General features: G+C 50.5%; 1 pseudogene; it reads left to right on the top strand.

Moving 5' to 3' along the window:
• LOC125945793 (uncharacterized) overlaps positions 1-12,540 on the top strand; it is a 66,213-nt pseudogene extending 53,673 nt beyond the window's left edge.
• Positions 12,541-12,971: the final 431 nt, after the last annotated feature.

Raw genomic sequence — 12,971 nt, 5'->3', positions numbered from 1 at the left:
ACGTGCACGCAGTGCAGGCCTGCTGGTGTGCCGCGACAGCGGCGCCGTGCTTCGCGCGTGTTCTTTGCCTGCGTGTGTTTAAAAGTTTGTGTTGGTGCGCAAGCTGACTAATATTTTCTAAAAAGCTATGGATTCCATTAAACCTTCTACAGCCATTGTTCAAACTGTTATCGAACTGATGGACTCCCACAGTTGGATAACAGTTTGAACGATGGCTGTAGATGGTTTAATCGAGACTTCCTTTAATCTAGTAACGCCTGCCGTTATGGGCGCGTCCAAGTGCAGAAATGGCTATCTCCTTGGCGATTACGCTTACCCGCTGTTGCCATGGCTAATGACACCATACCCTGATAAGGAGCAAACTTTCCCGCTGTGGAAGTTGCATGCAACACGTGTTGCTTGCAACATGGAGCTATGCCTAAGCATACCTGCAGTCCTGTAGTCATTGCCATTTTCTTGGTGAACGCAGCTCCCGTCTTTATCAAGGATCGGCGTCAATCTTGTCAGGACGCCGCTGATAGACACACATAAGTTGTCTGCTGCCATGGCAAAAGCGCCGCAAATGCTAGTGCACTAGCTGCACTAGCTCCCAACACAGTGCAGGGATTTGTCTTAAGTGGCCCTGCACGATGCTTGCACTTGTTTAAAACGAACGCCTCAGTTCAGAGGGCGCTACCTTTCACTGCCAAAACGAATGGCCGAGTGCGGCATCACAGGAACTAGTTCAGGCAGTGCAAGTAAATCGAACGGACTCTAGTTTCCAGCGGATCGCAGCTTGCGTACCCCGAGCGCGTAGACCGAAAATGACGTAGCCTCGATAAAACTTTTAGTGACCTAAGTGAGGTACTGGAACCCGAGCACTATACTTCCCCAGCATTTATTTTAGCCCCAGGGAGGGTAATCCAGAAGGAACGTTCAAGGTAAGACTGCTCAAGTTTCATTGTTGAGAAATTCTAGAAAAGTTTTTTCAATGTGAAATGTTTCTTTCAGCACACCTTCTCACCCAGAAGTGACATTCAACCGCAAGGCAGAGCCATCGCAGGAGCTCCATGAGGCCAATCACAACAAGAGGGACCCCTCACAAGAGCCCCAAGAGACCGCAAGGCATAAGAGGTGTCGCTGGGACACCTCGATTGGCAACCTCCCGAAAGTCCTTCAGGACGCGAAGCAGAAAAGGGCCGAACCGTTCGAGAGAAAGATGTTCCTGTTGGAGCGCCTTGTTGTAGCTGTTGAAGCAAAAGCCACACAGGCTGAATAAATTGTTAAACACATTGAATGTCGTGTTGCTGTCACAAGCTGTTAAAATGCTCACTGCATTATTAACCGTGATAGCATAAGTGTATATAGCGATTATCAGGCCCCCGGGCAGATTGAACATGCAGTTAACAAATGTGTAATCACGACCAATGCGGCTTGCGACATGAGCTAACCAATGAATGTTTCAGTCTTGTGGTAAATAACACACAGCGCCCAACATGCACTTACAAGTGGGCGACGTCATTGCATAACTAATTGTAACAGTCATTAGGTTTAGAACAGATTTTTCCACATTCACATTCACATCAATTCTAATACTAATACTAATAATGATAATAACAATAATAATAATAATAATAATAATAATAATAATAATTCACTCAAGCGATATGGCGGCATGGTATAAGGTCTGTAGATATAAAAAAGGATGAGTTGTTTGAAGATGTTCCAACTGTTAAATATGTAATAAACACTGTTTAGCCTGTTTAATAGCACAAAAGTGTCAACACGGTTCATCTAAGCTGCTGGCACTACGAACACATGCTCATAGCAAAAGGTGCTTAATGTGAGCCCACAAAAATTGTTGACAACGTCAGCACTGATTCTGCGAAATATTGTTCAGAAGGCTTTGGCTGAAGCCTCTCACATGACGGTCAACGAATATGTCAGTGTGCTAATAATCATTGTCATCCTCTTCCCGAGACAAGTGCTGAAGTTCGTCAAAGAAGTCGCTCTCTTCGTTCCACAGATTGTGCAGAACAAACGCACCCATGACGATCAGCGAGCATTGGTGCTGGCAGTATCAACTAGATACAGCTGTCTGAAGCGCTATTTCTAGAATCCAAAAGCATTTTCAATTGCACATTTTTGCTGCGAGTGCGCTTTCTTGTACTTTTTCTTCCAAAACGGGAAAGTTCGCTCGTTATCACGTTATGGTGTCGTTAGCCATGGCAACAGCGGGTAAGCGGAATGTCCAAGAAAATAGCCATTGCTGCACTTGTTCACAGATTCTAAAAAAAACTTATTTCGCACAGAATTCGGGTAACGCGCGCCAAGCCAGTGACCCCATTGAAAACGTCTAGAAACCTGTTTATATCATTGTCAATATCTTGTGGGACAATTGAGGGAAACGTTTTTCGATTGTAGTAGGAATTAGGAGACTCCGTCGGCTCGTTGATTTCGGCGTGGCAGCCGTCAATGCATCCTAAATTGTTTTGAGGCTCTTGCTGCCGCTTTTTGCTAGGAAACCGGCTTTGCTGTGCTCCTGCTCCTGTCTGTCTGTCTGTCCAGGCAATCACCTCCACAGTCGCGCTGTTGAGAAAATACAACATTCGCTCGACACAACTGTGTACGGTCGACACGGCAAGCTCGAAGTGGTCGGCCAAGGAGTACACACTGCACTGTTCACCCAAGTAGCACAAAACCACCAAGCATGTCTTTTCAGCACTAACCCTTGGTCACCTTCTTGTCGCGTTCGGGAAAAATGGTGACGCCATCTACCCTATGACGAGCCTATCAAACGTCTCCAGCGATAGGCGGAAAAGCTTCAATTCAAAATGGAAGTACCGACTCACGACTTCTTCACAGTACATTGGAATTCTGTTGCGTTGCAACCTATAGTCGGGTACAACTTTAGTAGTCAGGAGAGGCCCCGCCCAGATGATCGACGCGCAGCAGCCGATTGCCTTCGCGACTAAAGAAATAGTCTCGCTCCAAAAATTGTGACTGCCTTTAAAACGCGTATTTCTCGGTATAAATAAGATTTGTGTATCTTCATGAGTGGTTTGGTAAAACTATCATGGTGTAAATGCTACAGCTTATGCCGGATCGCGAGAGAAAAATAACTCCGTGCCTTCTACAACGCTGTGCGTCGTCTGCTACGGAGCAAGATCGACGGCACCGGGCGTGATAAGATTCATATATACTTTTTGTGTGTTTTCACAAGCAAATTTTTTAAATGTGTTAGGTTTATTTTTAATTATTATTATTATTATTATTATTATTATTATTATTATTATTATTATTATTATTATTATTGTTATTGTTTTTTTTTGCGGTTGCGAACCTGGAATCTCGCGAGTTCGCGCACGGCATTCCATGCCAGTTTTCCGCCATGGAGCCCAGCGAGGTGACATCGGAACGCGATCCTTTGTTGCCGAATGAGCCTTGTGCCGCCTCGAGGACCACACCACCAAGGAGCCTCGTCAAGAACAAGAGCGGCCACATCCTGAACAGCGATTCTCGCAACATGATCTTCCACTGCTACACGTTTTGGTGTAACGGAGCCTGAATGCAGCATGGAGCACACGAGCATGTTTGTCGCCGACATGCTCGGTGTCAGCGAAAGGACTGTGTTCGGGGTGAGGGAGGAAGTTAAACCTTCGCATTTTTCGGGTGGCAAACTGACGAAGCCCTCGCGAAAGCGCCCACGCAATGCGGAGAATAGAAGACGCAGCGCGATGTTGTGCGCGCTGAGGTCATGTGTGCACGATTTCTTTCGCCGAAACGAAATGCCGACGGTCGGGAAGATAACTAGCGAGTTCTCGGAGCGTAAATACTAAGCAATGTCTAAACCAAGGGTGAAAAAAAATGGTGCTCCATAGATTTACACCCCACTGCACACCCTTCGAGCACACTATTTGGGCCGGAGCACCCCACGAGCAGGACGCAAAGGGTGCATTTACCGGAAGGGTGTAAACGAGGGTGCAAGAAGGGTGCTATAACAAATGGGTGCTAAAGTGCTCATAAGGGTGTACAGTAGGGGACAATATTTTGTGGACCACGCGATCAGTAAACGAATCGGATAGCTTTTAGAGGTCACCTGGCTAGCCACCGCGGCCTCACTAGGAGCCTTGCCAAAGTAGCGATCGGCAGAGCGCCGGCAGCGTCCGGCCGAGGGGAAGGTCCGTTTTTTTCCTGGCGCTCGTGCAGCCTCAACCTCTCCGGCTTGCGGCCGGCGCTGACCAGGCATGGCGCGCAAGCTCATTGCCGTCGGCTGTGTACGGCACTCGGGGAGCTGAAAGAACAGCATTTTGACTTTCACCGCAAGTGCGGCCTACAGCCAGCGGTTAATAAATCTATCGGCTTCGTTTGCGGAACACGTGGCCCACAAACTTTTGTCTGCGACTGTAAATGTAGCGTAGAAAATTTGATAATGTAAACAGGTTACAAAGAATACACAGCATTTTGACTTTCACCGCAAGTGCGGCCTACAGCCAGCGGTTAATAAATCTATCGGCTTCGTTTGCGGAACACGTGGTCCACAAACTTTTGTCTGCGACTGTAAATGTAGCGTAGAAAATTTGATAATGTAAACAGGTTACAAAGAATGACTTAAACCAACAGGACCACGGTAACGGAATATGGCTTATGTGCAGGATGAATATTTATTTGTCTTGCAAAATACGACTTTGTTATGTCATTTCTTACCTTCAAAAATGCATTGCAAGATTTGGTTTGATTATTTTTGCAATGAAAATGCAAGATTATTAAAATTAATCAAGGCTAATCGCTACCGTTTTTTATTCAAATTGCAGAAATAGCCACATGGGGGCACACGACTTCGCATCGTGTTATTTACACTGCTCCCGCGTGTTGTTCCGCCGTTTTGAAAGCTATATTTTCGCCACTTTAAATGTCCTAAATGTTAAAATATCTAGGATACGTATTACACCACAGTAGCTTGCCTCAGCAGCGACCAAACACTCGTGAAGAATGCCAACCATTGGTCGACGGTTGACAAAAAGCAAGCCTGAAAAGAAAAAAATACAGCCAGCTATAAAACGATGTAAAGGTGAACTCGTGGCAGCTAAGAAGGGATCCACCTATTAGCCTGGTGGGTTTTAGCCTCCCACGACCTTCGCTTGATGTTGTGATATGTGAAGTGCGCGAGTGCCGTGATCGTAGTGGGTAAGTGCCAGAAATGAGCAATAACCAAGGAAGCAAGCAAGCAACCGCCATCGTGGCAGAGACGTGGAAGACGAGGTGGAGGAAGATGACCAGGGTGCGGGGGAAGCGGCCGGTCGAGCTCCTGGCCCAAGGCCGCTCCAGGCTCCCACCTGGGATCGACACGGCAACCAACTTCTTCCTGCAACCTGCGGTTGGCGAACGTCGGTAGGGCGTCCGACCCAGGCGGCCCAGCGTCTCCAGCGCCGTGCCCGAGCTCCGGCTGGCGAACGCCGCAAGGGCGTCTAGCCGTTACCCGTCTCCACTACGCCTGTCTTCACAGCAGTGTCGATCATGGCTGCCTGATGATAAGGTGCCGACCGCCATAAGAAGAAATGATCCCCTTGTACCGGTCGCAGAGGTGAAGCCCTTGGACTTGGTGTCCGGTGAAAAGAACTCTACCGTACTAGGATGACCCATCCAGGTTCCCAACATCAAGGTGAAACTTGCGGAACTTCCTCCTGTATTACTGGATCCCTGGCGTTCGCCTGGGGGCGACCAGAATTTTCTGCGACGGCTTCTTGTTTCGTCACCGCTACTCCACTTCGAGCTCCGCCATGTCGCCGCTTCTAGTTCATGCTACAACTCCAGTGCGAACCGTGAAACTGTAGGCCCCTTCTGACTTTTATGCTTTCTTTCTAGACTTATTCCGTTTTTGGTGATTAGTTTGCCGTGATTTGTTTTCTCTTCTCGCTGTATTTTCTTTAATGAATGGCTTGTTGTGGTATCGAACGGCTTCGTCATTTCATGCGCTGAGGCTGTGCCTCAGTAGCGAGTAATTCATTGAAAGAACATCATCACAATGTATATTAAGTGTTTGGAAAACTTAATTCTTGTTTTTCTCGAAACTTTATTTTCAGTTGTTTTTTGTTGCGCAAAAGCTCATAACTTCTCAATAAACCAATATTTTTCAATGAAACTTCCCATGCTTCTTTCTTCGACATTAAGCTGCGCAATGGACTAGATTACTGAAAACCATGAATAATTTTTTATGTTATAGAATTTCAATTGAAATGCGACCACCTGAATACACACAGTTTTTGGTTTTTCGGCTGTAACATAATTATACTGATGACAGCGAAAAGATCCTAGTTCATTGCACAGCCTACACATACACCTACATTGCTTCCAAGCCATTTTATTTTCCTGTGGTAGGATCGGAAGTTATGACCCTGGCGTGATGAGCATATTTTGGGTAATTTTCTTAATGAAGTTGTAATGAGTTTTACTTTTTTTACCAAGCACCCTTCAGGGGTCTTCTTAAACAACCCTTCTGAAGGCAGACACAAAGGAATCAGTTTAGGGTCAAAACACAAAAAGATTTCCAAAAAGGTGGCGACATACCTTAAGAGTCCGTGAATACAGCATAGGATATCAGAGGGCGCTTCTTTCGGTGCTCAATGGCGACACCTTGCGACTAGTTTGCAATATCCATGCTCGCCCATACCAACGGCACCTAGCGCTTGGCCATAATTTCCATGCGGTTACTCTGGCTTATGGCTGCACTGGATCGCAAGGCGAGCAGTAGCGTCGAAGCCGGTAGCACCCTCATCGTTACGGTCTGCAAACTAACCGCTCGAAAGGGCGTATAGCGACAACTGCGCTCAAAACGGATAGTAGCTGCGCGTGCGGCAAATACCCTTCGAATCCCAGGCGAGAACAGAATGTCGCTAGAAAGAAGGCGCAGATGACGTGGCTTGCCAAGGCCAAACGTGGTGCTGTGTTGTCGCAGTCGTCAAATTACGGTGGTTCCATCACAGCGTCGCGTTCGTGTCATCTTGTCAGTGAGAATTCACACAAACACGCCTCACAAGCGCAATGTTTGGCCCTGCACAGAGTTGTGCCATTTAAAAATAATGTGCGCTATCCAAACCGAGGCTAGATAGCGAGAGTAAATTCCATGTCGTGGTCGTATCCGACCTTGGCCCGTAGCCAGGATGATTTTTCGGTAAAGCACGGAAAGATCAAAATTTTTTGGCGGGGGGCGGGCGTGGGCCCCTAGTAACACCCCCCCCCCCCCCCTGGCTACGGGCCTGTATCCGACGTTTGAAGGTTCTGAATGTTCATCGAACAGAATTGTGGATTGAGGCTTAGAACGTTGCAAGAGGCGTAGCTATAACGGAAAGAAGACACAATCTGCTAAGAGAAGACCAAAACTTGGTGACAAAAAAAAAGGTTATGTACAGGGTACGTAAATATACAACAAAAAACAAAACGGTTGAATGTACGTGCTCTACTGAGAGAAAGCCACAGGACCGACGGCGCAGGACTCGCCTTACGCGAAAAGCGAAGTATTTAATGGAAATTGACACACCTGACAGTGATTCGGGCTAAGCTAGTGGTTCGGACTAATTGGTTAAACGTACGGGATCTCATGTTTAGAACACTGGTGTACCGGCTCAAGAATAAGCTCCTCCCAAAAATATCTGCGTAGGCACTGAAACGGTTTGTCCTTATGCACAGCCTTTGGCCTTCTGGCGCCATTGGCACTACAATAGGGTCTAATCCCGACCATCAACTAAACTTGTCGAGCACCTTCTCCACCGTTCTGCTATATTAACTGAAAAAGACACAAAATGCCACCTCAATTAAGACTCAAAATATTTTCAGTTGTCAGTTGCAGGTTAACCCGGACACCAGCAAACGTGTGTTGTGTCGGTTCAGCCGATTTTCGGTTGGGCCCGTGGCCCAAATCACCCTGCTCGGGCAAAACTGGCATCGAGCGATCCGGAACATCAAACCAAACAGCTGGATACCAAATTCTTCCAGGTGGGCCCGTTTTCTCTAAATTTACGGCCGTTTTTCGACCGACCACGTCTGCGTCGTCGTTAGCGACGCCGACGCCCGGCCGGGTGGAATCGGCCCTCCGAGGGCAAAAGGGCGGCATCCGCGCTCCAATTGCACGCTTACGACCCTGAGGCGATGGCGAGGACCTCGGTCCCCACCACCGGTGACGCAAATTTGGTGGTTTTTCCGAAAATTCGGACTCAAGCTTTACTTCATTCGGCCGAACGCCGCTCCCAGGACAAAGCCAAGATGACGGCGTCCAACGCCACCCCGGCCGCCGGCTTATCGGTCGGAAACGTGAACGCTCCCATGAGGCGCGCCACGGGACGCAAGGGCAAGGCCTTCACCAAGTGCAAGCCGCGCCCAATGATCAAACCCGCTCCCGAAGACTACGTTATAGCCATCAAGCCCAGAGAACGTGTTTCTCTCCACGAGGCGTTCACGGAAACCGGCTACGGCACCGTCATCTCGGCGTACCTCGGGCCGGAACGGGCCCGCGCCACCTCCGTTCTGCCATCGCGAGACCAAAACATCATCATCGTGCATACCCCGGACATCGAGGCGGCCGACCGGCTCATCGGGGATATTGCAGTGAATACCGAGAAGGGATCGGTCCCGCTTCATGGTTACCTGAGACAAGACGGCGGCAACACATGCCACGGAGTGATCGTGGTCCGTAGAACGGACACCACGGAAACTTTTGAACACCGAGTGTGCTGGCGTGCCGGCACCATCGCGGAAATCCGAAAATTCGGAACATCCAACAAGGCACGCATCACCTTCGCGGGTAAGGAAAAGCCCCGTTACGTGCATTATGACAACATGGTCGCCTCTGTGCAAAACTATTACAGAACTATACCGGCCTGCGGCCAGTGTGGGGCCGTCGGGCACCGCGTGGATGCATGTCCAAACCTGCAGCCGAACACGTGTGGACTCTACGGAATCCACGCTCCGCTAGTGGAGGGAGTGCGGGCCCCTCACAACTGTGTTCCCCGTTGATCTGTGTGCGGTGGTGCCCATGCCACCAACTCTCGTGACTGTGCGGAGAAATTCCGCGCACCCAAGATGGCCGGCAAAAAGGGCGGGAAAAAGAAAATGACGCCCAAGAACAAACGCCACCATCTTGGGCAACCCAGCGACCAGCCGCCACCACACGGCGGCCTGGAGAAACGAGCGGCGGAGACGCACGGCAAAACCGGGGCCTGGGTCAATGCCGTCACAAACGGACACCAGGTGAGCAATTTGGGCAGGGCTGCTTCTTCACCCCCCCCCCCCCCCCCCCCCCCCCCCCGAAGCGCGCTGAGCGCCGAGAACGATCAAATGGCAGCACTCAGGGCCCGAAACGAGATGCTGCTAAAGAAAAATAACGAACGGGAATCCAAAATCAACCAGCGTCTTTCCCCTCCCTCCCTCCCCACGACTGAAGTAATGGAAAGTGAGCTCGTGGAGTCGAAGGTGGCAACAAGCGCGGAGGCGGCATTCGTGTCCCGTTTCGAGGCCCGTTTCGGGGCCATAGACGCCCGATTCGCAGCCTTGGAAAACCAAATCTCATTGATGGTTACAGCTATCTCAAAACTGCCAGATACAATCCCCGCGATGATTGCCCAACAAATTGCCCACTCCTCGCGCCCCTCGCGCAGGCCCGGCGGTCCCTATAGGGACGTATATCCGGCCATCCTCTCAAAACTTCTAGACGCACCCCGGAGGTAGACGATGACGACAGCTGCTCGCTCTCCGGTATGGAGGACTCCGCCCTCCTTGTGAGTGCTGGCTCGGGAGCAGCGTCCCTACAATACCACCTCAGCTTAACTGACCATGGCGAGCAGCCCTAATATCAGGTGCTCCCCCAAAACCAATTCGACCACCTCTGTTCACATTGTCCAGTGCAACTGTCGGGGCTTCCGATCCCGCGCGAAACGGGCGAATCTCCTACTTTTCCTTTCAACTCTCGACTCGCTTCCGGCGGTGGTTGCCCTCCAGGAGCCAGGGAGCGGCGCCACCCTTACAAGCTACATCGCCTTCCAGCAGGACCCCTCTTCCTGCGTCTGTGTGCATAAAAATTATACAGCTAATCTAGTCGACTTGGAACTTGAAACTGAATATTCGCATGTGATGGTGACACTTCTTCCGCTCAAGAAACACGATGCACCACTCTACATACTCAACATGTACTGTTCCCCCAGACTCAAAAATTTAACGTTCGCAGCGCTCTTTAGCCGCGTTCTAAGGGCTAAGGGCAGGGACCCCCTGATGATTGTGGGCAATTTCAACGCCCACAGTGCTCTCTGGGGGTAGATGCGTGAGGAGAAGCGTGGACGCAAGCTAGCGGAACTTGCGTCCACGCTGGGCCTGACTCTCCACACCGACCCTCCATATCCAACGCGGGTGGGTAACTCCGTGACCGGAGCGTGTCCGGATCTTACCTTTACCAAAAACATCAAATACGCAGAATGGGCCAACACCGAGGAAACCCTCGGAAGTGACCACTGCCTTATCACTACCACCGTAATGACTAAACCATTGGCAAGACCACACGCACAAGCTGGGCTCCCTGACTGGACTATGTTCTGGCGAAAATACATCAATTCGGCCTCTATCCGCGAACAAGGATACCGCGTGTGGGCACAAGAATTGGTTACACACCTTCGTTCGACAGAAACCCAAATTCAACTCTCCGAGGCAACGCCGGAGGTAGACAACCACCTTCTGCACCTCTGGGAGGCGCGGCACAGCCTCGTTCGCAGATGGCGCCGCCAAAATTATAATAGAAAGCTCAAAATTTGCATTGCCAAGCTTACCCAGCGAGAGGCAGAGTACGCGACCCAGCTCGCCGGCTCAAACTGGGTGGACCGCTGTAACGCGGCGGCCAGACAAACGTCTAGCCGGAGCACGTGGCGCCTCTTCCGTGCCCTAATTGACCCGACTCAAACACGCGCCGAGACTCAAAAACATCTCCAACGAGCTATTCATAGCTTCGATGGAGATACCTCAAAATTAGCGTACAAACGACGCGACCAGTACCTTTGCACTCAACAGGAGCCGTGAGGGTCCGCGTACTCGTATGCAGGTTCAGAGAACGCGGAGCTGGATCAGCAGTTCCAGCTGCATGACCTGAAGGCGGCCCTAACTAAAATGAAACGAGAAACGGCACCGGGACGGGACAAGATAACCGTGAAACTGCTTGCCAATCTTCCCGACCCCACCTACGATACCCTCCTCGCTTTCACCAACTCGATCTGGCTTGGTGAGGCACCTCTCCTAATCGAATGGAAGACAGCTCTGGTAACTTTCATTCCAGAAGCCGGCAAAGCAATAAACACAGACAACCTCCGCCCCATCTCCCACACGTCTTGTGCGGGAAAGCTGATGGAGACCATGGTGCGGGACAGGCTGTCTGGGTTTCTGGAAAACCAAAATGCATTCGCAGACACTATGTTTGGTTTCCGCCCAGACCGGTCCGTGCAGGATGTTCGGCTTCAACTCGACCGAGAAAATCTCAACCCTGTCGAATACCCCCTCAACGATAAGGCAATACTCGCCCTAGATTTGAAGGGGGTTTTCGACAATGTCACACACGAAATTATCCTTCAACATCTCTTCCAGACCAACTTTGGACATAACACATTCCAGTATGTCAAGCAATTTCTCTCGGATCGACAATCTTTCATCCGAATACAAGACGTAGAACATGGCCCCTATCAACTGGGAACGAAAGGTACCCCACAGGGCGCAGTCCTCTCGCCATTACTTTTCAATATGGCCATGATGAAGCTTCCAGCTCAGCTGGCGAAGGTCGAAGGCGTCCAGCACGCGCTGTACGCCGACGACGTAACCATCTGTGCCAAACACGGATCGGTTGGAGACATTGAGGCCAACCTGCAGCAAGCGGTGGAGATCGTGGACGCCTACGCCCGCCGCTGCGCCCTTCAGTGCTCCCCATTCAAATCCTTATTTGTGCACATTCGCTCGTCGCCTAAGTGCACCACCAAAATGGAGCTATTCCTGGCCAGCTGCCCGATACCGGAACACGATGAGATTCGAGTGCTTGGTCTCTTTATCCACAAACAAAAACGATTTGATACGACAATAGCCAAATTGCGTAAGGTGGGGGATCAGGTAGACCGGATGGTCCGCCGGGTTTCCAACAAACGCGGGAGGTTACGGTGCAAAGACGCCTTGCGGCTGGCGCATGCATTCGTGACCAGTCGAGTCCTCCACTCGACTCCTTACCTCCACCTGCGCAAGTATGACGAGAACGCCCTCGAGGTGATTCTCAGGAAGATGTACAAGCGTGCCCTCGATCTGCCGATAACCACGGCCAACCACCGCCTCATGTACCTGGGGATGGTAAACACTTTCTCTGAGCTCTGGGAGGCACACTTGATGAATCAATATTGTATAAGACTTTCAAAGACGCCGCCGGGACGCGGCCTATTAGCCCGACTACACATCCAGCACCCAACACTGACGGAAGAGGGCGTACGCATCCCCGAAGCCTGGAGATACGCCCTGAACGTGCGGCCTCTTCCGGCCATGAGAACGTCGCGGTGAATGGCCTAACATTCAGAGCTTAAGACATAACACATGCGGAGGAAGTCGCAATCGCGCTAGCTGCCGCAGACCAGGACTCGCGCGTCATCATTACCGACTCGAGTGGGGCCTGCAAAAATATTGGACAGGGGTATATTCCTCTCATTGCGTCTCGCATCCTTCAAAACAGTGACTACCTCGGGGCCCCGGCGTATGGCGCTTGCTCATATGGGCCTCGAAGGCAACGAAACGGCAGACGCCGCTGCCCGGGCGCTCATTCTCCGGGCAACGCCTTCAGACTCTTCCGAAATGGATCCCGAACCCAATCCGGCCCTCACTTTTCGAGAAATTACTCAACTAAACCAATTCGGCCACGCAATTTATTCTAAGCCCTGTAAGGGCCTTACAAAGGCAGAGGAACGTACACTCCTTCGCCTTTACACCAAAGCACT

Source organism: Dermacentor silvarum, chromosome 5 (genome assembly GCF_013339745.2).
Source record: "Dermacentor silvarum isolate Dsil-2018 chromosome 5, BIME_Dsil_1.4, whole genome shotgun sequence".
Lineage (NCBI taxonomy): Eukaryota > Metazoa > Arthropoda > Arachnida > Ixodida > Ixodidae > Dermacentor > Dermacentor silvarum.
Note: the sequence above shows the minus strand (reverse complement) of the source record. Positions and strands in the feature narration are given on the sequence as shown.